Source organism: Poecilia latipinna, unplaced genomic scaffold (assembly GCF_001443285.1).
Source record: "Poecilia latipinna isolate Pla-1442-1.1 unplaced genomic scaffold, P_latipinna-1.0 Scaffold582, whole genome shotgun sequence".
Taxonomy (NCBI): Eukaryota; Metazoa; Chordata; class Actinopteri; order Cyprinodontiformes; family Poeciliidae; genus Poecilia; species Poecilia latipinna.
Genome location: NW_015113198.1, coordinates 295,489 through 301,048, shown reverse-complemented (window position 1 = coordinate 301,048; position 5,560 = coordinate 295,489).

Below are 5,560 nucleotides of genomic sequence, written 5' to 3'. Positions count from 1 at the left end.
CTGGAAGTGATAGTCTGCATTGAGAAGTTGCAATGTTTCTGAAAACCTATGGGACTCCCAACTGAATTATTTTATTTTATTTTTTTACATCTTGATCAAAGTTCTTCTCTTCTAACCTCTCAAAAATGGATTGTAAAAGAAGGTTGGGAAAAAAAAAAAAAAAACTGTTTGTACTAAATTATTGTGCTGATGTCAGCTGCTCCACTTCACATCATGGCACATTGGCCCGAAGCGAAACAGAATCCTCAGAGTTTGATAACAATATAAACGTTTAATCCTTCAGTGGTTGTGGCTTTATTGTTGTTCAGGAGGCTCCACTTCTTCTGCTCTTGGGTCAAAGATGCAGGGTTGTGCCACTGCGCATCTGCTGGTAGCCATTTTCACGTGTCTAGGGTGCTAATGTAAACACCGATTTGGGAGGGCTTGGCCAGCAGCAGCTCATTTTCATAATCGTGACGTAGCCCTAGAATATTGCATTCCTTAATGAGCTCAAAACAGGCAGAACTGATTGAGTGAAAACTCAACATCTGGGAATAATTGTGTGTATTAAATGTAATGAACATGTTTTGTGTAGCCCACAGATGTATTCTAGCTTGAATCTATCCAAGCTTAATAGTGGAGCTTTAAAGTTCTAATTGTCTGTGGGTCACTTTGAGCGACCCCTTTTAAATCGAATCTACTGTGATTATAAATGTATTCAGTGAAGCTTTTTCCCCATTAATTGCTTTTTTTTTTCCACATTACTCCCATTTACCATTAATGGCCGTCACAATATAAATCTGAATTATAACAAAGTTAGAGGTTATTTGTTACCACAGCATCCTGCACGCACCATCTGAGAGAAGGCAATGAGCCTTTTTGCTTAAAAGATGTTTAGTCTGTATGCATGCACACAGACTAAACAGTCCCAGAAGCAGTGACATTAGTAAACTAGTATAATCCTATTTCATCCACAGAGAACAGGGCAGCTGAATTGTCAGGTGTTGGGAAGCGTTCAAATTGTAAGAGCAGTTCACCCGACAGCGTCCTTGCTCATCGTCTGTTGTTTCTCCACATAGTCGTGCCACTCCGTAATAAAACTGTTATTTTCCTTTACACTGAGCAGGGGGGATGTTAAGATTTTGGGCAATAAATTAGATGCATTTTTTTCCCTCCCTCTCTTGTTGTTGTGCAAGACATTTATTACAAGTTTAATGTGTTCTGGATCACAGTGTTAACGGAACAACTGTGAGGAATGAGCCTTTCAGGGAGTCTGTTTGACATTACATCTATGCTTGTTTTCAGAGCTCATCCAAGAAGGAATATTCTCCGAAATCCGAAGTTTTTGGGAAACAACTTGGAATTCATGAAAAGCTCTACACAACTGTTTGTTAGGAATGACCAAAAATACAACCTTGTGTTTACATGACACATTTTCCAGTAACCTCTTTGTGTTGTATTTAATTTATTTCTAATTTTTGTCAATGCACATGCATTTCCCCTAAAATATTCTTACGAAAAATAGTAAAATAATGCAAAATACAGCCTTACACTCTTTACAGTGCTCTGAAGTGCAAGACTATTTAAAAGAAACTCTCAGACACTTGTATCTTGTTTCAGAAATATTGTCTTTCAAATAGATCTTTAGTTTATGGTTTGTTCCAATAAATAACTAGCGATTACAAACACTCTTCCATGTTTTATTTGGCTTTGATAGAACAGACCTACTCACCCATTCTTAGGCAAAAAGTGATATCTGCAGCCAAATGCTGAGTCTAGTTTTATTATTCACTTACACTTAGTGCTGTTGTTGTTATTATACAACTCCCAAGGGAAGTCTTGCTTGAGAAAAGGCTTTTTTTTAAATAGGACTGCAGTACTGTGGTCACATTTATTGGCAGCCCAGGAAAAGATCAGTAAAAATACCTTAAAAAATGTCAGTCTTTCATTTGACTACATTAGCTCACTGTGGAAAATTTAACTTTCACATTAAATGATGATAATAAAATCACGAGTGGCATGATTCTCAGTACCCCTTATTGTCGGTGGCGGTTTCTGATATGGGTGGCATCTTGTCAGGGGGCGGCATGAGACTATAACTAGTCTCAGGTTTGATTATAATCTAAATAGAACAAAATAATGGCTGATCTTAAGGAGTAAACCATCAAAGAACAAAAATTGTTTCTTTTTTCTTCTTCTTCTTCTTTTGTAAATTTTTCACCCCATCATTACTTTCTGCTTGGACAAGATACTATTCTTCCAAATTCTGAAGCTGCGAACGTTGACATTGTCGCCTTTTACTGGTGCCAAAGATTGTTCTTCACTGGCATGACAGAGAGCATACAGATGAAGGTTTTTTTTTTTTTTAGTTTTTGTGGCTCTAGAGGCCTTTATTGCTCTGTAGCTGGACATGTAGAAGGGCAGAGAGTAGGGGAAGACATGCAGCAAACGGTCCAGAGTCAGAAACTGAACTGGGAAAAAAAAACAAAAAAACATTGAGACTGCTGCTTCTGCATATGCGTCTACTCTACCACTGCGCTATGAAGTGTCCTCTGAAGTGTGTATTTTTACAGGAGAAAACAATTCTAATTTCTTAAAAAATTATATCTGCATGATATAGAAAGAAAAATCAAAAAGACTGCATGAAAAAGAGGTTAGCAAATTAAAGCTATAGATGTTCTCCCGAGCCCTATTTTTGTCATATAAAAGAATACCTTTTGGTATAATTTTGAGGCTTGATTAATTTTGTTACATCTTTTCAATAAATCATTATGAGGTCTCAGTTGTATCGAAGTTGAAACGCCAAGACATTACTAAAACATACTCTTTATACGGCTCCCCCTATATTATTCCATTTGATCTCATCAGCATCAAGGTAAAGCTGAACACCGATTCTCAGCAGCCCAGAGATTCTGAACTCCACAGCTACTCTAAACCCAGAAAGTCCTCTGTAGTGATTTCTGGTGCGAAGGTTCAGCTTTAAAGTTGTCTGGAAGCTTGAGCTTTTGTTGCGTGGCACCCTGCCATCATTTCACAGAGAGTCGGCAGCTCTGTTCTGACAGTCTGGGACACAGACTGATGGTTGTAATCTCCACCAAAGCACACTGTCAGCTGCTCTATTCATTAAAGCAAAAAAACTTTCCACGACAGTGTGAAGCCGTTTTATTCCCCTGAAGGTGGAAATCCTAAATATTTTTCATGTGTCAAACCAATCATTTTGATGGACTATCATTAATGACATTCGGTCTGGCACAGAGTAAGTGGCTAACGTTGGGCTCTGACAGGTTGATACGATTTTGTAACTTTGATATTTGTCCAAGTAATTTCCCCACCTGTGTAGTTTCTGATTGAGATTCAGTTTGAAATGAGGAAATTTTCACATTAACATGCCAATTCAAATGCAAGCCACGTCTGAAATGTGTTAATAAATTGAGGACTTTGCAGATAGCAATCAAGTGGGGAAAAAAATAAATAAATAAAAAATCCAACGGCAATAATGTATTCATTACTTGGTTTCCAGTGACAAAGATATAATAGGTTTGAAATCTGTTAAATGTTCCATTGTACTACCAGTGTGTGTGTTAGTCAGTCGGTTGAAATAATACATTCACCATTCATACAAGAAAGACAAATTTGGATGTTCTTGTCCCAAGCAGATGGAGTGACTAATTCAATGACTACCATAGGGTGCTATATATTTAGAAATGAAAACAGAAATATCATTTATTGTCTCAAATGAGGAATTTCCTGTGCAACAGAAAAGATTGAGCTCCGCCGCCTCTTCACTGATCTACTCTTGCTGTCTGAAAAAAAAAAAACGATTGATTTTTTCACTAATTATCTGTCTCAATTACCTCACGATATAGTGATAGTGTTAAAAAAAATATGTATAAAGAAATATATTCCTTTGTCATAAAAGTTACATACTGCAGCTTTACGTTTACTAAGAGCCTACTTCTGGAAGGAAGTGTGGTACTGAAGAAGAAACTGTTTAAACCAAAGAGTTTTCAAGCCTCAGAGAGGAAAATAATTTCTAGAAGTATACCAACAAAAAAGGGCAAGTTGGAGAATTCAGCTAATTTTCAAAATAATTCTGGAAGCTGTCAAATTCTGAAATCTGATCCCTCCACAAAAGTATGAAAGAACAAGGCGTCCGATAGTTTTTGAAGAAAAAATGTGTTCTGTTAAAGATAAAGAAATGATTAATTGGAAATGTTTTATTTTCCTCCATGAGAAACAACCAGAGGCACAGAATTCTGCACAAACTTTGAAATGGCTTTAGAACATATTTACTAGATTCACTAGTTTGGATTTGACATGAGGACAACAGTCCACCTCACGGTAGAGAACTGAAGTCATAAAACTGTACACTTTTTAAGCAATGTGCTATGCTGGCCATTTTGATGATAACTGATGCAATGCAGTTAAACACCATTAAAAAGCAGTACCGAGTAAATGGTTGAACTTATTGTTGTAATATTTTACAGGCAAAAGAATGAGGTGTCTGAGGATGCTGTTAATCTGTAATAAAACTCCCACCTTTGAGTTTACCCCAGGCTGATGAGCAGCAAATGAATCTATTTATAACAGCATGGAGACTTGGAGGAAATAATTAAAGCAGGGTCTCTTGCAAGAGCAATTAATTACTTTTGAGTGAGGTTTTGTGGAGTACGTAAGAGAAGTAAGAATCTATCTTTGAGTAGGTAGGTCCAAGTCAAGCTGCCGCTTAAAAGAATCTATTTGAGAGCAAATTTCCACCAACCAAACTGTTTTGAACTACATACCTTCAAGTAGTTTGAGATGATTACTTAAATATTTACGACAGCAATTATTCAATGACTCTTCATGAACATTATATTTACTTTCATAAACACTAGGTTTTACAATGTAGTAGTTGTTTTGGGGTCAAACTAGGTGAACTGTGACTCTTAAATTGAAACCAGCTAAATTATAATTAATAAAAATAAGAAAAAAGAGCTCATGTCTTTACTGCAAATATCTGCCCTCTTTAGCAATTGCAAACAATATCCTCCCAAAGTGGGTCAACAGCAGAAAGGGTAGTAATTATCTCTTCAGAGGCTTTTGAAAGTGAGCAACACAGAGAACCGTTTCCCACAGGGTGGAGACATTACATGATACTGAAACTAGTCCGGAGTTGTGATACCACTGTCAGCTTTGCCTCCACTCCCCATCTCCTGGAAGAGCCGTTTGAGATAAGGGCTGTGCTGTGTAAGCCTGGGTCTGTAACTCTGAGCCACACTGTGGGAGAAGATCCCTCGTATTGAGGAAGAGGATGGCCTACTACCCAGTGTGCAAAGCAGTCGGCCATTTCTGGCAATAAGGTCTTTGGTTAATGACGTTTATTGACAAGGTGTGTGTCTGCGCCTTTGTATTTGAGCTTATGCATGTGTGCGTGTGTGTCCTTGTATTTGACACATTGTAAAAACAGTTTTCATAAAACATGCTACATTGTGGGGACCAACTGCTCCTTATGGAGCCTGATCCCCAGGCCCCATAATAAGAAGCGTTGTTTAAGGCAGTGTTTTTCAACCACTGTTCCACGGCACACTAGTGTGCCGTG